We start from the raw sequence: 27861 nt of genomic DNA, 5'->3' as shown, positions 1-27861 counted from the left end.
CTCCTCCTCTGTCTCTCCTATCTTTCTCCTCCTCTGTCTCTCCTATCTTTCTCTGCCTCTGTCTCTCCTATCTTTCTCTGCCTGTCTCTCCTATCTTTCTCTGCCTGTCTCTCCTATCTTTCTCCTCCTCTGTCTCTCCTATCTTTCTCCTCCTCTGTCTCTCCTATCTTTCTCCTCCTCTGTCTCTCCTATCTTTCTCCTCGTCTGTCTCTCCTATCTTTCTCCTCCTCTGTCTCTATCTTTCTCCTCCTCAGTCTCTCCTATCTTTCTCTGCCTCTGTCTCTCCTATCTTTCTCCTCCTCTGTCTCTCCTATCTTTCTCCTCCTCTGTCTCTCCTATCTTTCTCTGCCTCTGTCTCTCCTATCTTTCTCTGCCTCTGTCTCTCCTATCTTTCTCCGCCTCAGTCTTTCCTATCTTTCTCCTCCTCTGTCTCTCCTATCTTTCTCCTCCTCTGTCTCTCCTATCTTCTCCTCCTCTGTCTCTCCTATCTTTCTCTGCCTCTGTCTCTCCTATCTTTCTCCTCCTCTGTCTCTCCTATCTTTCTCCTCCTCTGTCTCTCCTATCTTTCTCCTCCTCTGTCTCTCCTATCTTTCTCCTGCTCTGTCTCTCCTATCTTTCTCCGCCTCTGTCTCTCCTATCTTTCTCCTCCTCTGTCTCTCCTATCTTTCTCCTCCTCTGTCTCTCCTATCTTTCTCCGCCTCTGTCTCTCCTATCTTTCTCCGCCTCTGTCTCTCCTATCTTTCTCCTCCTCTGTCTCTCCTATCTTTCTCCTCCTCTGTCTCTCCTATCTTTCTCCTCCTCTGTCTCTCCTATCTTTCTCTGCCTCTGTCTCTCCTATCTTTCTCCTCCTCTGTGTCTATCTTTTTCCTCCTCTGTCTATCCTATCTTTCTCTGCGTCTGTCTCTCCTATCTTTCTCCTCCTCTGTCTCTCCTATTTTTCTCTGCCTCTGTCTCTCCTATCTTTCTCCTCCTCTGTCTCTCCTATCTTTCTCCTCCTCTGTCTCTCCTATCTTTCTCCTCCTCTGTCTCTTCTATCTTTCTCTGCCTCTGTCTCTCCTATCTTTCTCCGCCTCTGTCTCTCCTATCTTTCTCCGCCTCGGTCTCTCCTATCTTTCTCTGCCTCTGTCTCTCCTATCTATCTCTGCCTCTGTATCTCCTATCTTTCTCCTCCTCTGTCTCTCCTATCTTCTCCTCCTCTGTCTCTCCTATCTATCTCTGCCTCTGTCTCTCCTATATTTCTCCTCCTCTGTCTCTCCTATCTTTCTCCTCCTCTGTCTCTCCTATCTTTCTCCACTTCTGACTCTCCTATCTTTCTCCACCTCTGTCTCTCCTATCTTTCTCCGCCTCTGTCTCTCCTATCTTTCTCCGCCTCTGTCTCTCCTATCTTTCTCTGCCTCTGTCTCTCCTATCTTCTCTTCCTCTGTCTCTCTTATCTTTCTCTGCCTCTGTCTCTCCTATCTTTCTCCTCCTCTGTCTCTATCTTTCTCCTCCTCTGTCTCTCCTATCTTTCTCCGCCTCTGTCTCTCCTATCTTTCTCTGCCTCTGTCTCTCCTATCTTTCTCTGCCTCTGTCTCTCCTATCTTTCTCCGCCTCTGTCTCTCCTATCTTTCTCCTCCTCTGTCTCTCCTATCTTTCTCCTCCTCTGTCTCTCCTATCTTTCTCCTCCTCTGTCTCTCCTATCTTTCTCTGCCTCTGTCTCTCCTATCTTTCTCCTCCTCTGTCTCTCCTATCTTTCTCCTCCTCTGTCTCTCCTATCTTTCTCGTCCTCTGTCTCTCCTATCTTTCTCTGCCTCTGTCTCTCCTATCTTTCTCCTCCTCTGTCTCTCCTATCTTTCTCCGCTTCTGACTCTCCTATCTTTCTCCACCTCTGTCTCTCCTATCTTTCTCCGCCTCTGTCTCTCCTATCTTTCTCCGCCTCTGTCTCTCCTATCTTTCTCCTCCTCTGTCTCTCCTATCTTCTCTTCCTCTGTCTCTCTTATCTTTCTCTGCCTCTGTCTCTCCTATCTTTCTCCTCCTCTGTCTCTATCTTTCTCCTCCTCTATCTCTCCTATCTTTCTCCGCCTCTGTCTCTCCTATCTTTCTCTGCCTCTGTCTCTCCTATCTTTCTCCGCCTCTGTCTCTCCTATCTTTCTCCGCCTCTGTCTCTCCTATCTTTCTCCTCCTCTGTCTCTCCTATCTTTCTCCTCCTCTGTCTCTCCTATCTTTCTCCTCCTCTGTCTCTCCTATCTTTCTCCTCCTCTGTCTCTCCTATCTTTCTCCGTCTCTGTCTCTCCTATCTTTCTCCGCCTCTGTCTCTCCTATCTTTCTCCGCCTCTGTCTCTCCTATCTTTCTCTGCCTCTGTCTCTCCTATCTTTCTCCGACTCTGTCTCTCCTATCTTTCTCTGCCTCTGTCTCTCCTATCTTTCTCCTCCTCTGTCTCTCCTATCTTTCTCCTCCTCTGTCTGTCCTATCTTCTCCTCCTCTGTCTCTCCTATCTTTCTCTGCCTCTGTCTCTCCTATCTTTCTCCTCCTATGTCTCTCCTATCTTTGTCCGCCTCTGTCTCTCCTATCTTTCTCCGCCTCTGTCTCTCCTATCTTTCTCCTCCTCTGTCTCTCCTATCTTTCTCCTCCTCTGTCTCTCCTATCTTTCTCCTCCTCTGTCTCTCCTATCTTTCTCCTCCTCTGTCTCTCCTATCTTTCTCCGCCTCTGTCTCTCCTATCTTTCTCCGCCTCTGTCTCTCCTATCTTTCTCTGTCTCTGTCTCTCCTATCTTTCTCCTCCTCTGTCTCTCCTGTCTTTCTCCGCCTCTGTCTCTCCTATCTTTCTCCTCCTCTGTCTCTCCTATCTTTCTCCTCCTCTGTCTCTCCTATCTTTCTCTGCCTCTGTCTCTCCTATCTTTCTCCGCCTCTGTCTCTCCTATCTTTCTCTGCCTCTGTCTCTCCTATCTTTCTCCTCCTCTGTCTCTCCTATCTTTCTCCTCCTGTCTCTCCTATCTTTCTCCTCCTCTGTCTCTCCTATCTTTCTCCTCCTCTGTCTCTCCTATCTTTCTCCTCCTCTGTCTCTCCTGTCTTTCTCTGCCTCTGTCTCTCCTATCTTTCTCTGCCTCTGTCTCTCCTATCTTTCTCCTCCTCTGTCTCTCCTATCTTTCTCCTCCTCTGTCTCTCCTATCTTTGTCCTCCTGTCTCTCCTATCTTTCTCTGCCTCTGTCTCTCCTAGCTTTCTCTGCCTCTGTCTCTCCTATCTTTCTCTGCCTCTGTCTCTCCTATCTTTCTCTGCCTCTGTCTCTCCTATCTTTCTCCTCCTCTGTCTCTCCTATCTTTCTCCTCCTCTGTCTCTCCTATCTTTCTCTGCCTCTGTCTCTCCTATCTTTCTCCTCCTCTGTCTCTCCTATCTTTCTCCTCCTCTGTCTCTCCTATCTTTCTCCTCCTCTGTCTCTCCTATCTTTCTCCTCCTCTGTCTCTCCTATCTTTCTCCTCCTCTGTCTCTCCTATCTTTCTCCTCCTCTGTCTCTCCTATCTTTCTCTGCCTCTGTCTCTCCTATCTTTCTCCTCCTCTGTCTCTCCTATCTTTCTCCTCCTCTGTCTCTCCTATCTTTCTCCTCATCTGTCTCTCCTATCTTTCTCCTCCACTGTCTCTCCTATCTTTCTCCTCCTCTGTCTCTCCTATCTTTCTCTGCCTCTGTCTCTCCTATCTTTCTCCTCTTCTCTCTCCTATCTTTCTCCTCCTCTGTCTCTCCTATCTTTCTCCTCCTCTGTCTCTCCTATCTTTCTCCGCCTCTGTCTCTCCTATCTTTCTCCACCTCTGTCTCTCCTATCTTTCTCCTCCTCTGTCTCTCCTATCTTTCTCCTCCTCTGTCTCTCCTATCTTTCTCTGCCTCTGTCTATCCTATCTTTCTCTGCCTCTGTCTCTCCTATCTTTCTCCTCCTCTGTCTCTCCTATCTTTCTCTGCCTCTGTCTCTCCTATCTTTCTCCGCCTCTGTCTCTCCTATCTTTCTCCGCCTCTGTCTCTCCTATCTTTCTCCGCTTCTGTCTCTCCTATCTTTCTCCAGCCTCTGTCTCTCCTATCTTTCTCCATCTCTGTCTCTCCTATCTTTCTCTGCCTCTGTCTCTCCTATCTTTCTCCTCCTCTGTCTCTCCTATCTTCTCCTCCTCTGTCTCTCCTATCTTTCTCCTCCTCTGTCTCTCCTATCTTTCTCCTCCTCTGTCTCTCCTATCTTTCTCCTCCTCTGTCTCTCCTATCTTTCTCCACCTCTGTCTCTCCTATCTTTCTCCGCCTCTGTCTCTCCTATCTTTCTCCTCCTCTGTCTCTCCTATCTTTCTCCTCCTCTGTCTCTCCTATCTTTCTCCTCCTCTGTCTCTCCTATCTTTCTCCTCCTCTGTCTCTCCTCTCTTTCTCCTCCTCTGTCTCTCCTCTCTTTCTCCTCCTCTGTCTCTCCTATCTTTCTCCTCCTCTGTCTCTCCTATCTTTCTCCTCCTCTGTCTCTCCTATCTTTCTCCTCCTCTGTCTCTCCTATCTTTCTCCTCCTCTGTCTCTCCTCTCTTTCTCCTCCTCTGTCTCTCCTATCTTTCTCCACCTCTGTCTCTCCTATCTTTCTCCGCCTCTGTCTCTCCTATCTTTCTCCTCCTCTGTCTCTCCTATCTTTCTCCTCCTCTGTCTCTCCTATCTTTCTCTGCCTCTGTCTCTCCTATCTTTCTCCGCCTCTGTCTCTCCTATCTTTCTCTGCCTCTGTCTCTCCTATCTTTCTCCGCCTCCGTCTCTCCTATCTTTCTCTGCCTCTGTCTCTCCTATCTATCTCTGCCTCTGTCTCTCCTATATTTCTCCTCCTCTGTCTCTCCTATCTTCTCCTCCTCTGTCTCTCCTATCTTTCTCCTCCTCTGTCTCTCCTATCTTTCTCCTCCTCTGTCTCTCCTATCTTTCTCCTCCTCTGTCTCTCCTATCTTTCTCTGCCTCTGTCTCTCCTATCTTTCTCCTCCTCTGTCTCTCCTATCTTTCTCCGCCTGTCTCTCCTATCTTTCTCCGCCTGTCTCTCCTATCTTTCTCCACCTCTGTCTCTCCTATCTTTCTCTGCCTCTGTCTCTCCTATATTTCTCTGCCTCTGTCTCTCCTATCTTTCTCCTCCTCTGTCTCTCCTATCTTTCTCCTCCTCTGTCTCTCCTATCTTTCTCCTCCTCTGTCTCTCCTATCTTTCTCCTCCTCTGTCTCTCCTATCTTTCTCCTCCTCTGTCTCTCCTATCTTTCTCTGCCTCTGTCTCTCCTATCTTTCTCCTCCTCTGTCTCTCCTATCTTTCTCCTCTGTCTCTCCTATCTTTCTCCGCCTCTGTCTCTCCTACCTTTCTCCACCTCTGTCTCTCCTATCTTTCTCCTCCTCTGTCTCTCCTATCTTTCTCCGCCTCTGTCTCTCCTATCTTTCTCCGCCTCTGTCTCTCCTATCTTTCTCCTCCTCTGTCTCTCCTATCTTTCTCCGCCTCTGTCTCTCCTATCTTTCTCCTCCTCTGTCTCTCCTATCTTTCTCTGCCTCTGTCTCTCCTATCTTTCTCCGCCTCTGTCTCTCCTATCTTTCTCCGCCTCTGTCTCTCCTATCTTTCTCTGCCTCTGTCTCTCCTATCTTTCCCCTCCTCTGTCTCTCCTATCTTTCTCTGCCTCTGTCTCTCCTATCTTTCTCCTCCTCTGTCTCTCCTATCTTTCTCCTCCTCTGTCTCTCCTATCTTTCTCCTCCTCTGTCTCTCCTATCTTTCTCCGCCTCTGTCTCTCCTATCTTTCTCCGCCTCTGTCTCTCCTATCTTTCTCCGCCTCTGTCTCTCCTATCTTTCTCCGCCTCTGTCTCTCCTATCTTTCTCCGCCTCTGTGTCTCCTATCTTTCTCTGCCTCTGTCTCTCCTATCTTTCTCCTCCTCTGTCTCTCCTATCTTCTCCTCCTCTGTCTCTCCTATCTTTCTCCGCCTCTGTCTCACCTATCTTTCTCCGCCTCTGTCTCTCCTATCTTTCTCCGCCTGTCTCTCCTATCTTTCTCCGCCTCTGTCTCTCCTATCTTTCTCCTCCTCTGTCTCTCCTATCTTTCTCCTCCTGTCTCTCCTATCTTTCTCCTCCTCTGTCTCTCCTATCTTTCTCCTCCTCTGTCTCTCCTATCTTTCTCCTCCTCTGTCTCTCCTGTCTTTCTCTGCCTCGGTCTCTCCTATCTTTCTCTGCCTCTGTCTCTCCTATCTTTCTCCTCCTCTGTCTCTCCTATCTTTCTCCTCCTCTGTCTCTCCTATCTTTCTCCTCCTGTCTCTCCTATCTTTCTCTGCCTCTGTCTCTCCTATCTTTCTCTGCCTCTGTCTCTCCTATCTTTCTCTGCCTGTGTCTCTCCTATCTTTCTCTGCCTCTGTCTCTCCTATCTTTCTCCTCCTCTGTCTCTCCTATCTTTCTCCTCCTCTGTCTCTCCTATCTTTCTCTGCCTCTGTCTCTCCTATCTTTCTCCTCCTCTGTCTCTCCTATCTTTCTCCTCCTCTGTCTCTCCTATCTTTCTCCGCCTCTGTCTCTCCTATCTTTCTCCTCCTCTGTCTCTCCTATATTTCTCCTCCTCTCTCTCTCCTATCTTTCTCTGCCTCTGTCTCTCCTATCTTTCTCCTCCTCTGTCTCTCCTATCTTTTTCCTCCTCTGTCTCTCCTATCTTTCTCCTCCTCTGTCTCTCCTATCTTTCTCTGCCTCTGTCTCTCCTATCTTTCTCCGCCTCTGTCTCTCCTATCTTTCTCTGCCTCTGTCTCTCCTATCTATCTCTGCCTCTGTCTCTCCTATCTTTCTCCTCCTCTGTCTCTCCTATCTTCTCCTCCTCTGTCTCTCCTATCTTTCTCCTCCTCTTTCTCTCCTATCTTTCTCCTCCTCTGTCTCTCCTATCTTTCTCCTCCTCTGTCTCTCCTATCCTTCTCTGCCTCTGTCTATCCTATCTTTCTACTCCTCTGTCTCTCCTATCTTTCTCCTCCTCTGTCTCTCCTATCTTTCTCCTCTCTGTCTCTCCTATCTTTCTCTGCCTCTGCCTCTCCTATCTTTCTCCTCCTCTGTCTCTCCTATCTTTCTCCTCCTCTGTCTCTCCTATATTTCTCCGCCTCTGTCTCTCCTATCTTTCTCCACCTCTGTCTCTCCTATCTTTCTCCTCCTCTGTCTCTCCTATCTTTCTCCTCCTCTGTCTCTCCTATCTTTCTCTGCCTCTGTCTCTCCTATCTTTCTCTGCCTCTGTCTCTCCTATCTTTCTCCTCCTCTGTCTCTCCTATCTTTCTCTGCCTCTGTCTCTCCTATCTTTCTCTGCCTCTGTCTCTCCTATCTTTCTCCTCCTCTGTCTCTCCTATCATTCTCCGCCTGTCTCTCCTATCTTTCTCCACCTCTGTCTCTCCTATCTTTCTCTGCCTCTGTCTCTCCTATATTTCTCTGCCTCTGTCTCTCCTATCTTTCTCCTCCTCTGTCTCTCCTATCTTTCTCCGCCTCTGTCTCTCCTATCTTTCTCCGCCTCTGTCTCTCCTATCTTTCTCCGCCTCTGTCTCTCCTATCTTTCTCCTCCTCTGTCTCTCCTATCTTCTCTTCCTCTGTCTCTCTTATCTTTCTCTGCCTCTGTCTCTCCTATCTTTCTCCTCCTCTGTCTCTATCTTTCTCCTCCTCTATCTCTCCTATCTTTCTCCGCCTCTGTCTCTCCTATCTTTCTCTGCCTCTGTCTCTCCTATCTTTCTCTGCCTCTGTCTCTCCTATCTTTCTCCGCCTCTGTCTCTCCTATCTTTCTCCTCCTCTGTCTCTCCTATCTTTCTCCTCCTCTGTCTCTCCTATCTTTCTCCTCCTCTGTCTCTCCTATCTTTCTCCTCCTCTGTCTCTCCTATCTTTCTCTGCCTCTGTCTCTCCTATCTTTCTCCGCCTCTGTCTCTCCTATCTTTCTCCGCTTCTGTCTCTCCTATCTTTCTCTGCCTCTGTCTCTCCTATCTTTCTCCGCCTCTGTCTCTCCTATCTTTCTCTGCCTCTGTCTCTCCTATCTTTCTCCTCCTCTGTCTCTCCTATCTTTCTCCTCCTCTGTCTCTCCTATCTTCTCCTCCTCTGTCTCTCCTATCTTTCTCTGCCTCTGTCTCTCCTATCTTTCTCCTCCTATGTCTCTCCTATCTTTGTCCGCCTCTGTCTCTCCTATCTTTCTCCGCCTCTGTCTCTCCTATCTTTCTCCTCCTCTGTCTCTCCTATCTTTCTCCTCCTCTGTCTCTCCTATCTTTCTCCTCCTCTGTCTCTCCTATCTTTCTCCTCCTCTGTCTCTCCTATCTTTCTCCGCCTCTGTCTCTCCTATCTTTCTCCGCCTCTGTCTCTCCTATCGTTCTCTGTCTCTGTCTCTCCTATCTTTCTCCTCCTCTGTCTCTCCTGTCTTTCTCCGCCGCTGTCTCTCCTATCTTTCTCCTCCTCTGTCTCTCCTATCTTTCTCCTCCTCTGTCTCTCCTATCTTTCTCTGCCTCTGTCTCTCCTATCTTTCTCCGCCTCTGTCTCTCCTATCTTTCTCTGCCTCTGTCTCTCCTATCTTTCTCCTCCTCTGTCTCTCCTATCTTTCTCCTCCTGTCTCTCCTATCTTTCTCCTCCTCTGTCTCTCCTATCTTTCTCCTCCTCTGTCTCTCCTATCTTTCTCCTCCTCTGTCTCTCCTGTCTTTCTCTGCCTCTGTCTCTCCTATCTTTCTCTGCCTCTGTCTCTCCTATCTTTCTCCTCCTCTGTCTCTCCTATCTTTCTCCTCCTCTGTCTCTCCTATCTTTGTCCTCCTGTCTCTCCTATCTTTCTCTGCCTCTGTCTCTCCTAGCTTTCTCTGCCTCTGTCTCTCCTATCTTTCTCTGCCTCTGTCTCTCCTATCTTTCTCTGCCTCTGTCTCTCCTATCTTTCTCCTCCTCTGTCTCTCCTATCTTTCTCCTCCTCTGTCTCTCCTATCTTTCTCTGCCTCTGTCTCTCCTATCTTTCTCCTCCTCTGTCTCTCCTATCTTTCTCCTCCTCTGTCTCTCCTATCTTTCTCCTCCTCTGTCTCTCCTATCTTTCTCCTCCTCTGTCTCTCCTATCTTTCTCCTCCTCTGTCTCTCCTATCTTTCTCTGCCTCTGTCTCTCCTATCTTTCTCCTCCTCTGTCTCTCCTATCTTTCTCCTCCTCTGTCTCTCCTATCTTTCTCCTCATCTGTCTCTCCTATCTTTCTCCTCCACTGTCTCTCCTATCTTTCTCCTCCTCTGTCTCTCCTATCTTTCTCTGCCTCTGTCTCTCCTATCTTTCTCCTCTTCTCTCTCCTATCTTTCTCCTCCTCTGTCTCTCCTATCTTTCTCCTCCTCTGTCTCTCCTATCTTTCTCCGCCTCTGTCTCTCCTATCTTTCTCCACCTCTGTCTCTCCTATCTTTCTCCTCCTCTGTCTCTCCTATCTTTCTCCTCCTCTGTCTCTCCTATCTTTCTCTGCCTCTGTCTATCCTATCTTTCTCTGCCTCTGTCTCTCCTATCTTTCTCCTCCTCTGTCTCTCCTATCTTTCTCTGCCTCTGTCTCTCCTATCTTTCTCCGCCTCTGTCTCTCCTATCTTTCTCCGCCTCTGTCTCTCCTATCTTTCTCCGCTTCTGTCTCTCCTATCTTTCTCCAGCCTCTGTCTCTCCTATCTTTCTCCATCTCTGTCTCTCCTATCTTTCTCTGCCTCTGTCTCTCCTATCTTTCTCCTCCTCTGTCTCTCCTATCTTCTCCTCCTCTGTCTCTCCTATCTTTCTCCTCCTCTGTCTCTCCTATCTTTCTCCTCCTCTGTCTCTCCTATCTTTCTCCTCCTCTGTCTCTCCTATCTTTCTCCACCTCTGTCTCTCCTATCTTTCTCCACCTCTGTCTCTCCTATCTTTCTCCTCCTCTGTCTCTCCTATCTTTCTCCTCCTCTGTCTCTCCTATCTTTCTCCTCCTCTGTCTCTCCTATCTTTCTCCTCCTCTGTCTCTCCTCTCTTTCTCCTCCTCTGTCTCTCCTATCTTTCTCCACCTCTGTCTCTCCTATCTTTCTCCGCCTCTGTCTCTCCTATCTTTCTCCTCCTCTGTCTCTCCTATCTTTCTCCTCCTCTGTCTCTCCTATCTTTCTCCTCCTCTGTCTCTCCTATCTTTCTCCGCCTCTGTCTCTCCTATCTTTCTCCACCTCTGTCTCTCCTATCTTTCTCCTCCTCTATCTCTCCTATCTTTCTCCTCCTCTGTCTCTCCTATCTTTCTCTGCCTCTGTCTCTCCTATCTTTCTCTGCCTCTGTCTCTCCTATCTTTCTCCTCCTCTGTCTCTCCTATCTTTCTCCTCCTCTGTCTCTCCTATCTTTCTCCTCCTCTGTCTCTCCTATCTTTCTCTGCCTCTGTCTCTCCTATCTTTCTCCGCCTCCGTCTCTCCTATCTTTCTCTGCCTCTGTCTCTCCTATCTATCTCTGCCTCTGTCTCTCCTATATTTCTCCTCCTCTGTCTCTCCTATCTTCTCCTCCTCTGTCTCTCCTATCTTTCTCCGCCTCTGTGTCTCCTATCTTTCTCTGCCTCTGTCTCTCCTATCTTTCTCCTCCTCTGTCTCTCCTATCTTCTCCTCCTCTGTCTCTCCTATCTTTCTCTGCCTCTGTCTCTCCTATCTTTCTCCGCCTCTGTCTCTCCTATCTTTCTCCGCCTGTCTCTCCTATCTTTCTCCGCCTCTGTCTCTCCTATCTTTCTCCTCCTCTGTCTCTCCTATCTTTCTCCTCCTGTCTCTCCTATCTTTCTCCTCCTCTGTCTCTCCTATCTTTCTCCTCCTCTGTCTCTCCTATCTTTCTCCTCCTCTGTCTCTCCTGTCTTTCTCTGCCTCGGTCTCTCCTATCTTTCTCTGCCTCTGTCTCTCCTATCTTTCTCCTCCTCTGTCTCTCCTATCTTTCTCCTCCTCTGTCTCTCCTATCTTTCTCCTCCTGTCTCTCCTATCTTTCTCTGCCTCTGTCTCTCCTATCTTTCTCTGCCTCTGTCTCTCCTATCTTTCTCTGCCTCTGTCTCTCCTATCTTTCTCTGCCTCTGTCTCTCCTATCTTTCTCCTCCTCTGTCTCTCCTATCTTTCTCCTCCTCTGTCTCTCCTATCTTTCTCTGCCTCTGTCTCTCCTGTCTTTCTCCTCCTCTGTCTCTCCTATCTTTCTCCTCCTCTGTCTCTCCTATCTTTCTCCTCCTCTGTCTCTCGTATCTTTCTCCTCCTCGGTCTCTCCTATCTTTCTCCTCCTCTGTCTCTCCTATCTTTCTCTGCCTCTGTCTCTCCTATCTTTCTCCTCCTCTGTCTCTCCTATCTTTCTCCTCCTCTGTCTCTCCTATCTTTCTCCTCCTCTGTCTCACCTATCTTTCTCCTCCTCTGTCTCTCCTATCTTTCTCCTCCTCTGTCTCTCCTATCTTTCTCTGCCTCTGTCTCTCCTATCTTTCTCCTCTTCTCTCTCCTATCTTTCTCCTCCTCTGTCTCTCCTATCTTTCTCCTCCTCTGTCTCTCCTATCTTTCTCCGCCTCTGTCTCTCCTATCTTTCTCCGCCTCTGTCTCTCCTATCTTTCTCCTCTTCTGTCTCTCCTATCTTTCTCTGCCTCTGTCTCTCCTATCTTTCTCCTCCTCTGTCTCTCCTATCTTTCTCCTCCTCTGTCTCTCCTATCTTTCTCCTCCTATGTCTCTCCTATCTTTCTCCTCCTCTGTCTCTCCTATCTTTCTCCTCCTCTGTCTCTCCTATCTTTCTCTGCCTCTGTCTCTCCTATCTTTCTCCTCCTCTGTCTCTCCTATCTTTCTCCTCCTCTGTCTCTCCTATCTTTCTCCTCCTATGTCTCTCCTATCTTTCTCCTCCTCTGTCTCTCCTATCTTTCTCCTCCTCTGTCTCTCCTATCTTTCTCTGCCTCTGTCTCTCCTATCTTTCTCCTCTTCTCCTATCTTTCTCCTCCTCTGTCTCTCCTATCTTTCTCCTCCTCTGTCTCTCCTATCTTTCTCCGCCTCTGTCTCTCCTATCTTTCTCCACCTCTGTCTCTCCTATCTTTCTCCTCCTCTGTCTCTCCTATCTTTCTCCTCCTCTGTCTCTCCTATCTTTCTCTGCCTCTGTCTCTCCTATCTTTCTCTGCCTCTGTCCCTCCTATCTTTCTCCTACTCTGTCTCTCCTATCTTTCTCTGCCTCTGTCTCTCCTATCTTTCTCTGCCTCTGTCTCTCCTATCTTTCTCCTCCTCTGTCTCTCCTATCTTCTCCTCCTCTGTCTCTCCTATCTTTCTCCTCCTCTGTCTCTCCTATCTTTCTCCTCCTCTGTCTCTCTTATCTTTCTCCTCCTCTGTCTCTCCTATCTTTCTCCGCCTCTGTCTCTCCTATCTTTCTCCGCCTCTGTCTCTCCTATCTTTCTCCTCCTCTGTCTCTCCTATCTTTCTCCTCCTCTGTGTCTCCTATCTTTCTCCTCCTCTGTCTCTCCTATCTTTCTCCTCCTCTGTCTCTCCTATCTTTCTCCTCCTCTGTCTCTCCTATCTTTCTCCTCCTCTCTCTCTCCTATCTTTCTCTGCCTGTGTCTCTCCTATCTTTCTCCTCCTCTGTCTCTCCTATCTTTCTCCTCCTCTGTCTCTCCTATCTTTCTCCTCCTCTGTCTCTCCTATCTTTCTCTGCCTCTGTCTCTCCTATCTTTCTCCTCCTCTGTCTCTCCTATCTTTCTCTGCCTCTGTCTCTCCTATCTATCTCTGCCTCTGTCTCTCCTATCCTTCTCCTCCTCTGTCTCTCCTATCTTCTCCTCCTCTGTCTTTCCTATCTTTCTCCTCCTCTGTCTCTCCTATCTTTCTCCTCCTCTGTCTCTCCTATCTTTCTCCTCCTCTGTCTCTCCTATCTTTCTCTGCCTCTGTCTCTCCTATCTTTCTCCTCCTCTGTCTCTCCTATCTTTCTCCGCCTCTGTCTCTCCTATCTTTCTCCGCCTGTCTCTCCTATCTTTCTCCACCTCTGTCTCTCCTATCTTTCTCTGCCTCTGTCTCTCCTATCTTTCTCTGCCTCTGTCTCTCCTATCTTTCTCTGCCTCTGTCTCTCCTATCTTTCTCTGCCTCTGTCTCTCCTATCTTTCTCCTCCTCTGTCTCTCCTATCTTTCTCTGCCTCTGTCTCTCCTATCTTTCTCCTCCTCTGTCTCTCCTATCTTTCTCCTCCTCTGTCTCTCCTATCTTTCTCCTCCTCTGTCTCTCCTATCTTTCTCCTCCTCTGTCTCTCCTATCTTTCTCCTCCTCTGTCTCTCCTATCTTTCTCTGCCTCTGTCTCTCCTATCTTTCTCCTCCTCTGTCTCTCCTATCTTTCTCCTCCTCTGTCTCTCCTATCTTTCTCCTCCTATGTCTCTCCTATCTTTCTCCTCCTCTGTCTCTCCTATCTTTCTCCTCCTCTGTCTCTCCTATCTTTCTCTGCCTCTGTCTCTCCTATCTTTCTCCTCTTCTCTCTCCTATCTTTCTCCTCCTCTGTCTCTCCTATCTTTCTCCTCCTCTGTCTCTCCTATCTTTCTCCGCCTCTGTCTCTCCTATCTTTCTCCACCTCTGTCTCTCCTATCTTTCTCCTCCTCTGTCTCTCCTATCTTTCTCCTCCTCTGTCTCTCCTATCTTTCTCTGCCTCTGTCTCTCCTATCTTTCTCTGCCTCTGTCCCTCCTATCTTTCTCCTCCTCTGTCTCTCCTATCTTTCTCTGCCTCTGTCTCTCCTATCTTTCTCTGCCTCTGTCTCTCCTATCTTTCTCCTCCTCTGTCTCTCCTATCTTCTCCTCCTCTGTCTCTCCTATCTTTCTCCTCCTCTGTCTCTCCTATCTTTCTCCTCCTCTGTCTCTCTTATCTTTCTCCTCCTCTGTCTCTCCTATCTTTCTCCGCCTCTGTCTCTCCTATCTTTCTCCGCCTCTGTCTCTCCTATCTTTCTCCTCCTCTGTCTCTCCTATCTTTCTCCACCTCTGTCTCTCCTATCTTTCTCCTCCTCTGTCTCTCCTATCTTTCTCCTCCTCTGTCTCTCCTATCTTTCTCCTCCTCTGTCTCTCCTATCTTTCTCCTCCTCTCTCTCTCCTATCTTTCTCTGCCTGTGTCTCTCCTATCTTTCTCCTCCTCTGTCTCTCCTATCTTTCTCCTCCTCTGTCTCTCCTATCTTTCTCCTCCTCTGTCTCTCCTATCTTTCTCTTCCTCTGTCTCTCCTATCTTTCTCCTCCTCTGTCTCTCCTATCTTTCTCTGCCTCTGTCTCTCCTATCTATCTCTGCCTCTGTCTCTCCTATCCTTCTCCTCCTCTGTCTCTCCTATCTTCTCCTCCTCTGTCTCTCCTATCTTTCTCCTCCTCTGTCTCTCCTATCTTTCTCCTCCTCTGTCTCTCCTATCTTTCTCCGCCTCTGTCTCTCCTATCTTTCTCTGCCTCTGTCTCTCCTATCTTTCTCCGCCTCTGTCTCTCCTATCTTTCTCCTCCTCTGTCTCTCCTATCTTTCTCCGCCTCTGTCTCTCCTATCTTTCTCCTCCTCTGTCTCTCCTATCTTTCTCCTCCTCTGTCTCTCCTATCTTTCTCCTCCTCTGTCTCTCCTATCTTTCTCTGCCTCTGTCTCTCCTATCTTTCTCCGCCTCTGTCTCTCCTATCTTTCTCCGCTTCTGTCTCTCCTATCTTTCTCTGCCTCTGTCTCTCCTATCTTTCTCCGCCTCTGTCTCTCCTATCTTTCTCTGCCTCTGTCTCTCCTATCTTTCTCCTCCTCTGTCTCTCCTATCTTTCTCCTCCTCTGTCTCTCCTATCTTCTCCTCCTCTGTCTCTCCTATCTTTCTCTGCCTCTGTCTCTCCTATCTTTCTCCTCCTATGTCTCTCCTATCTTTGTCCGCCTCTGTCTCTCCTATCTTTCTCCGCCTCTGTCTCTCCTATCTTTCTCCTCCTCTGTCTCTCCTATCTTTCTCCTCCTCTGTCTCTCCTATCTTTCTCCTCTTCTGTCTCTCCTATCTTTCTCCTCCTCTGTCTCTCCTGTCTTTCTCCGCCTCTGTCTCTCCTGTCTTTCTCCGCCTGTCTCTCCTATCTTTCTCCGCCTCTGTCTCTCCTATCTTTCTCCTCCTCTGTCTCTCCTATCTTTCTCCTCCTGTCTCTCCTATCTTTCTCCTCCTCTGTCTCTCCTATCTTTCTCCTCCTCTGTCTCTCCTATCTTTCTCCTCCTCTGTCTCTCCTGTCTTTCTCTGCCTCTGTCTCTCCTATCTTTCTCTGCCTCTGTCTCTCCTATCTTTCTCCTCCTCTGTCTCTCCTATCTTTCTCCTCCTCTGTCTCTCCTATCTTTCTCCTCCTGTCTCTCCTATCTTTCTCTGCCTCTGTCTCTCCTATCTTTCTCTGCCTCTGTCTCTCCTATCTTTCTCTGCCTCTGTCTCTCCTATCTTTCTCCGCCTCTGTCTCTCCTATCTTTCTCCTCCTCTGTCTCTCCTATCTTTCTCCTCCTCTGTCTCTCCTATCTTTCTCTGCCTCTGTCTCTCCTATCTTTCTCCTCCTCTGTCTCTCCTATCTTTCTCCTCCTCTGTCTCTCCTATCTTTCTCCTCCTCTGTCTCTCCTATCTTTCTCCTCCTCTGTCTCTCCTATCTTTCTCTGCCTCTGTCTCTCCTATCTTTCTCCTCGTCTGTCTCTCCTATCTTTCTCCTCCTCTGTCTCTCCTATCTTTCTCCTCCTCTGTCTCTCCTTTCTCCTCCTCTGTCTCTCCTATCTTTCTCCTCCTCTGTCTCTCCTATCTTTCTCTGCCTCTGTCTCTCCTATCTTTCTCCTCTTCTCTCTCCTATCTTTCTCCTCCTCTGTCTCTCCTATCTTTCTCCACCTCTGTCTCTCCTATCTTTCTCCTCCTCTGTCTCTCCTATCTTTCTCCTCCTCTGTCTCTCCTATCTTTCTCTGCCTCTGTCTCTCCTATCTTTCTCTGCCTCTGTCTCTCCTATCTTTCTCCTCCTCTGTCTCTCCTATCTTTCTCTGCCTCTGTCTCTCCTATCTTTCTCTGCCTCTGTCTCTCCTATCTTTCTCCTCCTCTGTCTCTCCTATCTTTCTCCTCCTCTGTCTCTCCTATCTTTCTCCTCCTCTGTCTCTCCTATCTTTCTCTGCCTCTGTCTCTCCTATCTTTCTCCGCCTCCGTCTCTCCTATCTTTCTCTGCCTCTGTCTCTCCTATCTATCTCTGCCTCTGTCTCTCCTATATTTCTCCTCCTCTGTCTCTCCTATCTTCTCCTCCTCTGTCTCTCCTATCTTTCTCCTCCTCTGTCTCTCCTATCTTTCTCCTCCTCTGTCTCTCCTATCTTTCTCCTCCTCTGTCTCTCCTATCTTTCTCTGCCTCTGTCTCTCCTATCTTTCTCCTCCTCTGTGTCTCCTATCTTTCTCCGCCTGTCTCTCCTATCTTTCTCCGCCTGTCTCTCCTATCTTTCTCCACCTCTGTCTCTCCTATCTTTCTCTGCCTCTGTCTCTCCTATATTTCTCCGCCTCTGTCTCTCCTATCTTTCTCCTCCTCTGTCTCTCCTATCTTTCTCCTCCTCTGTCTCTCCTATCTTTCTCCTCCTCTGTCTCTCCTATCTTTCTCCTCCTCTGTCTCTCCTATCTTTCTCCTCCTCTGTCTCTCCTATCTTTCTCTGCCTCTGTCTCTCCTATCTTTCTCCTCCTCTGTCTCTCCTATCTTTCTCCTCTGTCTCTCCTATCTTTCTCCGCCTCTGTCTCTCCTACCTTTCTCCACCTCTGTCTCTCCTATCTTTCTCCTCCTCTGTCTCTCCTATCTTTCTCCGCCTCTGTCTCTCCTATCTTTCTCCGCCTCTGTCTCTCCTATCTTTCTCCTCCTCTGTCTCTCCTATCTTTCTCCGCCTCTGTCTCTCCTATCTTTCTCCTCCTCTGTCTCTCCTATCTTTCTCCGCCTCTGTCTCTCCTATCTTTCTCCGCCTCTGTCTCTCCTATCTTTCTCTGCCTCTGTCTCTCCTATCTTTCTCTGCCTCTGTCTCTCCTATCTTTCCCCTCCTCTGTCTCTCCTATCTTTCTCTGCCTCTGTCTCTCCTATCTTTCTCCTCCTCTGTCTCTCCTATCTTTCTCCTCCTCTGTCTCTCCTATCTTTCTCCTCCTCTGTCTCTCCTATCTTTCTCCGCCTCTGTCTCTCCTATCTTTCTCCGCCTCTGTCTCTCCTATCTTTCTCCGCTTCTGTCTCTCCTATCTTTCTCCGCCTCTGTCTCTCCTATCTTTCTCCGCCTCTGTGTCTCCTATCTTTCTCTGCCTCTGTCTCTCCTATCTTTCTCCTCCTCTGTCTCTCCTATCTTCTCCTCCTCTGTCTCTCCTATCTTTCTCTGCCTCTGTCTCTCCTATCTTTCTCCGCCTCTGTCTCTCCTATCTTTCTCCGCCTGTCTCTCCTATCTTTCTCCGCCTCTGTCTCTCCTATCTTTCTCCTCCTCTGTCTCTCCTATCTTTCTCCTCCTGTCTCTCCTATCTTTCTCCTCCTCTGTCTCTCCTATCTTTCTCCTCCTCTGTCTCTCCTATCTTTCTCCTCCTCTGTCTCTCCTGTCTTTCTCTGCCTCGGTCTCTCCTATCTTTCTCTGCCTCTGTCTCTCCTATCTTTCTCCTCCTCTGTCTCTCCTATCTTTCTCCTCCTCTGTCTCTCCTATCTTTCTCCTCCTGTCTCTCCTATCTTTCTCTGCCTCTGTCTCTCCTATCTTTCTCTGCCTCTGTCTCTCCTATCTTTCTCTGCCTCTGTCTCTCCTATCTTTCTCTGCCTCTGTCTCTCCTATCTTTCTCCTCCTCTGTCTCTCCTATCTTTCTCCTCCTCTGTCTCTCCTATCTTTCTCTGCCTCTGTCTCTCCTGTCTTTCTCCTCCTCTGTCTCTCCTATCTTTCTCCTCCTCTGTCTCTCCTATCTTTCTCCTCCTCTGTCTCTCGTATCTTTCTCCTCCTCGGTCTCTCCTATCTTTCTCCTCCTCTGTCTCTCCTATCTTTCTCTGCCTCTGTCTCTCCTATCTTTCTCCTCCTCTGTCTCTCCTATCTTTCTCCTCCTCTGTCTCTCCTATCTTTCTCCTCCTCTGTCTCACCTATCTTTCTCCTCCTCTGTCTCTCCTATCTTTCTCCTCCTCTGTCTCTCCTATCTTTCTCTGCCTCTGTCTCTCCTATCTTTCTCCTCTTCTCTCTCCTATCTTTCTCCTCCTCTGTCTCTCCTATCTTTCTCCTCCTCTGTCTCTCCTATCTTTCTCCGCCTCTGTCTCTCCTATCTTTCTCCGCCTCTGTCTCTCCTATCTTTCTCCTCCTCTGTCTCTCCTATCTTTCTCTGCCTCTGTCTCTCCTATCTTTCTCCTCCTCTGTCTCTCCTATCTTTCTCCTCCTCTGTCTCTCCTATCTTTCTCCTCCTATGTCTCTCCTATCTTTCTCCTCCTCTGTCTCTCCTATCTTTCTCCTCCTCTGTCTCTCCTATCTTTCTCTGCCTCTGTCTCTCCTATCTTTCTCCTCCTCTGTCTCTCCTATCTTTCTCCTCCTCTGTCTCTCCTATCTTTCTCCTCCTATGTCTCTCCTATCTTTCTCCTCCTCTGTCTCTCCTATCTTTCTCCTCCTCTGTCTCTCCTATCTTTCTCTGCCTCTGTCTCTCCTATCTTTCTCCTCTTCTCCTATCTTTCTCCTCCTCTGTCTCTCCTATCTTTCTCCTCCTCTGTCTCTCCTATCTTTCTCCGCCTCTGTCTCTCCTATCTTTCTCCACCTCTGTCTCTCCTATCTTTCTCCTCCTCTGTCTCTCCTATCTTTCTCCTCCTCTGTCTCTCCTATCTTTCTCTGCCTCTGTCTCTCCTATCTTTCTCTGCCTCTGTCCCTCCTATCTTTCTCCTACTCTGTCTCTCCTATCTTTCTCTGCCTCTGTCTCTCCTATCTTTCTCTGCCTCTGTCTCTCCTATCTTTCTCCTCCTCTGTCTCTCCTATCTTCTCCTCCTCTGTCTCTCCTATCTTTCTCCTCCTCTGTCTCTCCTATCTTTCTCCTCCTCTGTCTCTCTTATCTTTCTCCTCCTCTGTCTCTCCTATCTTTCTCCGCCTCTGTCTCTCCTATCTTTCTCCGCCTCTGTCTCTCCTATCTTTCTCCTCCTCTGTCTCTCCTATCTTTCTCCTCCTCTGTGTCTCCTATCTTTCTCCTCCTCTGTCTCTCCTATCTTTCTCCTCCTCTGTCTCTCCTATCTTTCTCCTCCTCTGTCTCTCCTATCTTTCTCCTCCTCTCTCTCTCCTATCTTTCTCTGCCTGTGTCTCTCCTATCTTTCTCCTCCTCTGTCTCTCCTATCTTTCTCCTCCTCTGTCTCTCCTATCTTTCTCCTCCTCTGTCTCTCCTATCTTTCTCTGCCTCTGTCTCTCCTATCTTTCTCCTCCTCTGTCTCTCCTATCTTTCTCTGCCTCTGTCTCTCCTATCTATCTCTGCCTCTGTCTCTCCTATCCTTCTCCTCCTCTGTCTCTCCTATCTTCTCCTCCTCTGTCTTTCCTATCTTTCTCCTCCTCTGTCTCTCCTATCTTTCTCCTCCTCTGTCTCTCCTATCTTTCTCCTCCTCTGTCTCTCCTATCTTTCTCTGCCTCTGTCTCTCCTATCTTTCTCCTCCTCTGTCTCTCCTATCTTTCTCCGCCTCTGTCTCTCCTATCTTTCTCCGCCTGTCTCTCCTATCTTTCTCCACCTCTGTCTCTCCTATCTTTCTCTGCCTCTGTCTCTCCTATCTTTCTCTGCCTCTGTCTCTCCTATCTTTCTCTGCCTCTGTCTCTCCTATCTTTCTCTGCCTCTGTCTCTCCTATCTTTCTCCTCCTCTGTCTCTCCTATCTTTCTCTGCCTCTGTCTCTCCTATCTTTCTCCTCCTCTGTCTCTCCTATCTTTCTCCTCCTCTGTCTCTCCTATCTTTCTCCTCCTCTGTCTCTCCTATCTTTCTCCTCCTCTGTCTCTCCTATCTTTCTCCTCCTCTGTCTCTCCTATCTTTCTCTGCCTCTGTCTCTCCTATCTTTCTCCTCCTCTGTCTCTCCTATCTTTCTCCTCCTCTGTCTCTCCTATCTTTCTCCTCCTATGTCTCTCCTATCTTTCTCCTCCTCTGTCTCTCCTATCTTTCTCCTCCTCTGTCTCTCCTATCTTTCTCTGCCTCTGTCTCTCCTATCTTTCTCCTCTTCTCTCTCCTATCTTTCTCCTCCTCTGTCTCTCCTATCTTTCTCCTCCTCTGTCTCTCCTATCTTTCTCCGCCTCTGTCTCTCCTATCTTTCTCCACCTCTGTCTCTCCTATCTTTCTCCTCCTCTGTCTCTCCTATCTTTCTCCTCCTCTGTCTCTCCTATCTTTCTCTGCCTCTGTCTCTCCTATCTTTCTCTGCCTCTGTCCCTCCTATCTTTCTCCTCCTCTGTCTCTCCTATCTTTCTCTGCCTCTGTCTCTCCTATCTTTCTCTGCCTCTGTCTCTCCTATCTTTCTCCTCCTCTGTCTCTCCTATCTTCTCCTCCTCTGTCTCTCCTATCTTTCTCCTCCTCTGTCTCTCCTATCTTTCTCCTCCTCTGTCTCTCTTATCTTTCTCCTCCTCTGTCTCTCCTATCTTTCTCCGCCTCTGTCTCTCCTATCTTTCTCCGCCTCTGTCTCTCCTATCTTTCTCCTCCTCTGTCTCTCCTATCTTTCTCCTCCTCTGTCTCTCCTATCTTTCTCCTCCTCTGTCTCTCCTATCTTTCTCCTCCTCTGTCTCTCCTATCTTTCTCCTCCTCTGTCTCTCCTATCTTTCTCCTCCTCTCTCTCTCCTATCTTTCTCTGCCTGTGTCTCTCCTATCTTTCTCCTCCTCTGTCTCTCCTATCTTTCTCCTCCTCTGTCTCTCCTATCTTTCTCCTCCTCTGTCTCTCCTATCTTTCTCTTCCTCTGTCTCTCCTATCTTTCTCCTCCTCTGTCTCTCCTATCTTTCTCTGCCTCTGTCTCTCCTATCTATCTCTGCCTCTGTCTCTCCTATCCTTCTCCTCCTCTGTCTCTCCTATCTTCTCCTCCTCTGTCTTTCCTATCTTTCTCCTCCTCTGTCTCTCCTATCTTTCTCCTCCTCTGTCTCTCCTATCTTTCTCCGCCTCTGTCTCTCCTATCTTTCTCTGCCTCTGTCTCTCCTATCTTTCTCCGCCTCTGTCTCTCCTATCTTTCTCCTCCTCTGTCTCTCCTATCTTTCTCCGCCTCTGTCTCTCCTATCTTTCTCCTCCTCTGTCTCTCCTATCTTTCTCCTCCTCTGTCTCTCCTATCTTTCTCCTCCTCTGTCTCTCCTATCTTTCTCTGCCTCTGTCTCTCCTATCTTTCTCCGCCTCTGTCTCTCCTATCTTTCTCCGCTTCTGTCTCTCCTATCTTTCTCTGCCTCTGTCTCTCCTATCTTTCTCCGCCTCTGTCTCTCCTATCTTTCTCTGCCTCTGTCTCTCCTATCTTTCTCCTCCTCTGTCTCTCCTATCTTTCTCCTCCTCTGTCTCTCCTATCTTCTCCTCCTCTGTCTCTCCTATCTTTCTCTGCCTCTGTCTCTCCTATCTTTCTCCTCCTATGTCTCTCCTATCTTTGTCCGCCTCTGTCTCTCCTATCTTTCTCCGCCTCTGTCTCTCCTATCTTTCTCCTCCTCTGTCTCTCCTATCTTTCTCCTCCTCTGTCTCTCCTATCTTTCTCCTCTTCTGTCTCTCCTATCTTTCTCCTCCTCTGTCTCTCCTGTCTTTCTCCGCCTCTGTCTCTCCTGTCTTTCTCCGCCTGTCTCTCCTATCTTTCTCCGCCTCTGTCTCTCCTATCTTTCTCCTCCTCTGTCTCTCCTATCTTTCTCCTCCTGTCTCTCCTATCTTTCTCCTCCTCTGTCTCTCCTATCTTTCTCCTCCTCTGTCTCTCCTATCTTTCTCCTCCTCTGTCTCTCCTGTCTTTCTCTGCCTCTGTCTCTCCTATCTTTCTCTGCCTCTGTCTCTCCTATCTTTCTCCTCCTCTGTCTCTCCTATCTTTCTCCTCCTCTGTCTCTCCTATCTTTCTCCTCCTGTCTCTCCTATCTTTCTCTGCCTCTGTCTCTCCTATCTTTCTCTGCCTCTGTCTCTCCTATCTTTCTCTGCCTCTGTCTCTCCTATCTTTCTCCGCCTCTGTCTCTCCTATCTTTCTCCTCCTCTGTCTCTCCTATCTTTCTCCTCCTCTGTCTCTCCTATCTTTCTCTGCCTCTGTCTCTCCTATCTTTCTCCTCCTCTGTCTCTCCTATCTTTCTCCTCCTCTGTCTCTCCTATCTTTCTCCTCCTCTGTCTCTCCTATCTTTCTCCTCCTCTGTCTCTCCTATCTTTCTCTGCCTCTGTCTCTCCTATCTTTCTCCTCGTCTGTCTCTCCTATCTTTCTCCTCCTCTGTCTCTCCTATCTTTCTCCTCCTCTGTCTCTCCTTTCTCCTCCTCTGTCTCTCCTATCTTTCTCCTCCTCTGTCTCTCCTATCTTTCTCTGCCTCTGTCTCTCCTATCTTTCTCCTCTTCTCTCTCCTATCTTTCTCCTCCTCTGTCTCTCCTATCTTTCTCCACCTCTGTCTCTCCTATCTTTCTCCTCCTCTGTCTCTCCTATCTTTCTCCTCCTCTGTCTCTCCTATCTTTCTCTGCCTCTGTCTCTCCTATCTTTCTCTGCCTCTGTCTCTCCTATCTTTCTCCTCCTCTGTCTCTCCTATCTTTCTCTGCCTCTGTCTCTCCTATCTTTCTCTGCCTCTGTCTCTCCTATCTTTCTCCGCCTCTGTCTCTCCTATCTTTCTCCGCTTCTGTCTCTCCTATCTTTCTCCAGCCTCTGTCTCTCCTATCTTTCTCCATCTCTGTCTCTCCTATCTTTCTCTGCCTCTGTCTCTCCTATCTTTCTCCTCCTCTGTCTCTCCTATCTTCTCCTCCTCTGTCTCTCCTATCTTTCTCCTCCTCTGTCTCTCCTATCTTTCTCCTCCTCTGTCTCTCTTATCTTTCTCCTCCTCTGTCTCTCCTATCTTTCTCCGCCTCTGTCTCTCCTTTCTTTCTCCGCCTCTGTCTCTCCTATCTTTCTCCTCCTCTGTCTCTCCTATCTTTCTCCTCCTCTGTCTCTCCTATCTTTCTCCTCCTCTGTCTCTCCTATCTTTCTCCTCCTCTGTCTCTCCTATCTTTCTCTGCCTCTGTCTCTCCTATCTTTCTCCTCCTCTGTCTCTCCTATCTTTCTCCGCCTCTGTCTCTCCTATCTTTCTCCGCCTGTCTCTCCTATCTTTCTCCACCTCTGTCTCTCCTATCTTTCTCTGCCTCTGTCTCTCCTATATTTCTCTGCCTCTGTCTCTCCTATCTTTCTCCTCCTCTGTCTCTCCTATCTTTCTCCTCCTCTGTCTCTCCTATCTTTCTCTGCCTCTGTCTCTCCTATCTTTCTCTGCCTCTGTCTCTCCTATCTTTCTCTGCCTCTCTCTCCCCTATCTTTCTCCTCCTCTGTCTCTCCTATCTTTCTCCTCCTCTGTCTCTCCTATCTTTCTCCTCCTCTGTCTCTCCTATCTTTCTCTGCCTCTGTCTCTCCTATCTTTCTCCGCCTCTGTCTCTCCTATCTTTCTCTGCCTCTGTCTCTCCTATCTTTCTCCTCCTCTGTCTCTCCTATCTTTCTCCTCCTCTGTCTCTCCTATCTTTCTCCTCTCTGTCTCTCCTATCTTTCTCTGCCTCTGCCTCTCCTATCTTTCTCCTCCTCTGTCTCTTCTATCTTTCTCCTCCTCTGTCTCTCCTATCTTTCTCCGCCTCTGTCTCTCCTATCTTTCTCCTCCTCTGTCTCTCCTATCTTTCTCTGCCTCTGTCTCTCCTATCTTTCTCTGCCTCTGTCTCTCCTATCTTTCTCCTCCTCTGTCTCTCCTTTCTTTCTCTGCCTCTGTCTCTCCTATCTTTCTCTGCCTCTGTCTCTCCTATCTTTCTCCGCCTCTGTCTCTCCTATCTTTCTCCGCTTCTGTCTCTCCTATCTTTCTCCAGCCTCTGTCTCTCCTATCTTTCTCCTCCTCTGTCTCTCCTATCTTTCTCCTCCTCTGTCTCTCCTATCTTTCTCCTCCTCTGTATCTCCTATCTTTCTCCTCTCTGTCTCTCCTATCTTTCTCTGCCTCTGCCTCTCCTATCTTTCTCCTCCTCTGTCTCTCCTATCTTTCTCCGCCTCTGCCTCTCCTATCTTTCTCCGCCTCTGCCTCTCCTATCTTTCTCCTCCTCTGTCTCTCCTATCTTTCTCTGCCTCTGTCTCTCCTATCTTTCTCCTCCTCTGTCTCTCCTATCTTTCTCCTCCTCTGTCTCTCCTATCTTTCTCCGCATCTGTCTCTCCTATCTTTCTCCACCTCTGTCTCTCCTATCTTTCTCCGCCTCTGTCTCTCCTATCTTTCTCCGCCTCTGTCTCTCCTATCTTTCTCCGCCTCTGTCTCTCCTATCTTTCTCTGCCTCTGTCTCTCGTATCTTTCTCCTCCTCTGACTCTCCTATCTTTCTCCTCCTCTGTCTCTCCTATCTTTCTCTGCCTCTGTCTCTCCTATCTTTCTCCTCCTCTGTCTCTCCTATCTTTTCCGCCTCTGTCTCTCCTATCTTTCTCTGCCTCTGTCTCTCCTATCTTTCTCCGCCTCTGTCTCTCCTATCTTTCTCCTACTCTGTCTCTCCTATCTTTCTCCGCCTCTGTCTCTCCTATCTTTCTCCTCCTCTGTCTCTCCTATCTTTCTCTGCCTCTGTCTCTCCTATCTTTCTCCTCCTCTGTCTCTCCTATCTTTCTCTGCCTCTGTCTCTCCGATCTTACTCTGCCTCTGTCTCTCCTATCTTTCTCTGCCTCTGTCTCTCCTATCTTTCTCCTCCTCTGTCTCTCCTATCTTTCTCCTCCTCTGTCTCTCCTATCGTTCTCTGCCTCTGTCTCTCCTATCTTTCTCCTCCTCTGTCTCTCCTATCTTTCTCTGCCTCTGTCTCTCCTATCTTTCTCCTCCTCTGTCTCTCCTATCTTTCTCTGCCTCTGTCTCTCCTATCTTTCTCTGCCTCTGTCTCTCCTATCTTTCTCTGCCTCTGTCTCTCTTATCTTTCTCCGCCTCTGTCTCTCCTATCTTTCTCCGCCTCTGTCTCTCCTATCTTTCTCTGCCTTTGTCTCTCCTATCTTTCTCCTCCTCTGTCTCTCCTATCTTTCTCCTCCTCTGTCTCTCCTATCTTTCTCTGCCTCTGTCTCTCCTATCTTTCTCTGCCTCTGTCTCTCCTATCTTTCTCCTCCTCTGTCTCTCCTATATTTCTCCGCCTCTGTCTCTCCTATCTTTCTCCGCCTCTGTCTCTCCTATCTTTCTCCGCCTCTGTCTCTCCTATCTTTCTCCGCCTCTGTCTCTCGTATCTTTCTCCTCCTCTGTCTCTCCTATCTTTCTCCTCCTCTGTCTCTCCTATCTTTCTCTGCCTCTGTCTCTCCTATCTTTTTCCTCCTCTGTCTCTCCTATCTTTTCCGCCTCTGTCTCTCCTATCTTTCTCTGCCTCTGTCTCTCCTATCTTTCTCCGCCTCTGTCTCTCCTATCTTTCTCCTACTCTGTCTCTCCTATCTTTCTCCGCCTCTGTCTCTCCTATCTTTCTCCTCCTCTGTCTCTCCTATCTTTCTCTGCCTCTGTCTCTCCTATCTTTCTCCTCCTCTATCTCTCCTATCTTTCTCTGCCTCTGTCTCTCCTATCTTACTCTGCCTCTGTCTCTCCTATCTTTCTCTGCCTCTGTCTCTCCTATCTTTCTCCTCCTCTGTCTCTCCTATCTTTCTCCTCCTCTGTCTCTCCTATCGTTCTCTGCCTCTGTCTCTCCTATCTTTCTCCTCCTCTGTCTCTCCTATCTTTCTCTGCCTCTGTCTCTCCTATCTTTCTCCTCCTCTGTCTCTCCTATCTTTCTCTGCCTCTGTCTCTCCTATCTTTCTCTGCCTCTGTCTCTCCTATCTTTCTCTGCCTCTGTCTCTCCTATCTTTCTCCGCCTCTGTCTCTCCTATCTTTCTCCGCCTCTGTCTCTCCTATCTTTCTCTGCCTTTGTTTCTCCTATCTTTCTCCTCCTCTGTCTCTCCTATCTTTCTCCTCCTCTGTCTCTCCTATCTTTCTCTGCCTCTGTCTCTCCTATCTTTCTCCTCCTGTGTCTCTCCTATCTTTCTCCTCCTCTGTCTCTCCTATCTTTCTCCTACTCTGTCTCTCCTATCTTTCTCCGCCTCTGTCTCTCCTATCATTCTCCTCCTCTGTCTCTCCTATCTTTCTCTGCCTCTGTCTCTCCTATCTTTCTCCTCCTCTGTCTCTCCTATCTTTCTCCTACTCTGTCTCTCCTATCTTTCTCCTACTCTGTCTCTCCTATCTTTCTCCGCCTCTGTCTCTCCTATCTTTCTCCTCCTCTGTCTCTCCTATCTTTCTCTGCCTCTGTCTCTCCTATCTTTCTCCTCCTCTATCTCTCCTATCTTTCTCTGCCTCTGTCTCTCCTATCTTACTCTGCCTCTGTCTCTCCTATCTTTCTCTGCCTCTGTCTCTCCTATCTTTCTCCGCCTCTGTCTCTCCTATCTTTCTCCGCCTCTGTCTCTCCTATCTTTCTCTGCCTTTGTCTCTCCTATCTTTCTCCTCCTCTGTCTCTCCTATCTTTCTCCTCCTCTGTCTCTCCTATCTTTCTCTGCCTCTGTCTCTCCTATCTTTCTCTGCCTCTGTCTCTCCTATCTTTCTCCTCCTCTGTCTCTCCTATCTTTCTCCTCCTCTGTCTCTCCTATCTTTCTCTGCCTCTGTCTCTCCTATCTTTCTCTGCCTGTCTCTCCTATCTTTCTCTGCCTGTCTCTCCTATCTTTCTCCTCCTCTGTCTCTCCTATCTTTCTCCTCCTCTGTCTCTCCTATCTTTCTCCTCCTCTGTCTCTCCTATCTTTCTCCTCGTCTGTCTCTCCTATCTTTCTCCTCCTCTGTCTCTCCTATCTTTCTCCTCCTCAGTCTCTCCTATCTTTCTCTGCCTCTGTCTCTCCTATCTTTCTCTGCCTCTGTCTCTCCTATCTTTCTCCGCCTCTGTCTCTCCTATCTTTCTCTGCCTCTGTCTCTCCTATCTTTCTCTGCCTCTGTCTCTCCTATCTTTCTCCTCCTCTGTCTCTCCTATCTTTCTCTGCCTCTGTCTCTCCTATCTTTCTCTGCCTCTGACTCTCCTATCTTTCTCCGCCTCAGTCTTTCCTATCTTTTTCCTCCTCTGTCTCTCCTATCTTTCTCCTCCTCTGTCTCTCCTATCTTTCTCCTCCTCTGTCTCTCCTATCTTTCTCTGCCTCTGTCTCTCCTATCTTTCTCCTCCTCTGTCTCTCCTATCTTTCTCCTGCTCTGTCTCTCCTATCTTTCTCTGCCTCTGTCTCTCCTATCTTTCTCCTCCTCTGTCTCTCCTATCTTTCTCCTCCTCTGTCTCTCCTATCTTTCTCCTCCTCTGTCTCTCCTATCTTTCTCCGCCTCTGTCTCTCCTATCTTTCTCAGCCTCTGTCTCTCCTATCTTTCTCCTCCTCTGTCTCTCCTATCTTTCTCCTCCTCTGTCTCTCCTATCTTTCTCCTCCTCTGTCTCTCCTATCTTTTTCTGCCTCTGTCTCTCCTATCTTTCTCCTCCTCTGTCTCTATCTTTTTCCTCCTCTGTCTCTCCTATCTTTCTCTGCGTCTGTCTCTCCTATCTTTCTCCTCCTCTGTCTCTCCTATTTTTCTCTGCCTCTGTCTCTCCTATCTTTCTCTGCCTCTGTCTCACCTATCTTTCTCCTCCTCTGTCTCTCCTATCTTTCTCCTCCTCTGTCTCTCCTATCTTTCTCTGCCTCTGCCTCTCCTATCTTTCTCCTCCTCTGTATCTCCTATCTTTCTCCTAATCTGTCTCTCCTATCTTTCTCTGCCTCTGTCTCTCCTATCTTTCTACGCCTCTGTCTCTCCTATCTTTCTCCGCCTCTGTCTCTCCTATCTTTCTCCGCCTCTGTCTCTCCTATCTTTCTCCGCCTCTGTCTCTCCTATCTTTCTCTGCCTCTGTCTCTCCTATCTTTCTCTGCCTCTGTCTCTCCTATCTTTCTCAACCTCTGTCTCTCCCATCTTTCTCTGCCTCTG

The 27861-nt window shown here is 48.5% G+C and overlaps 1 protein-coding gene across 1 annotated transcript in view; it reads right to left on the bottom strand.

Annotated features, from left to right (window-relative positions):
- LOC103128295 (zinc finger protein 197-like) overlaps window positions 1-27861 on the bottom strand; it is a 101052-nt gene that overhangs the window by 55157 nt on the left and 18034 nt on the right.

The sequence above is a fragment of the Erinaceus europaeus genome, unplaced genomic scaffold (assembly GCF_950295315.1).
Source record: "Erinaceus europaeus unplaced genomic scaffold, mEriEur2.1 scaffold_281, whole genome shotgun sequence".
Taxonomy (NCBI): Eukaryota; Metazoa; Chordata; class Mammalia; order Eulipotyphla; family Erinaceidae; genus Erinaceus; species Erinaceus europaeus.
The sequence above is the reverse complement of the archived record's forward strand: the minus strand, read 5'-3'. Positions and strand labels throughout refer to the sequence as shown.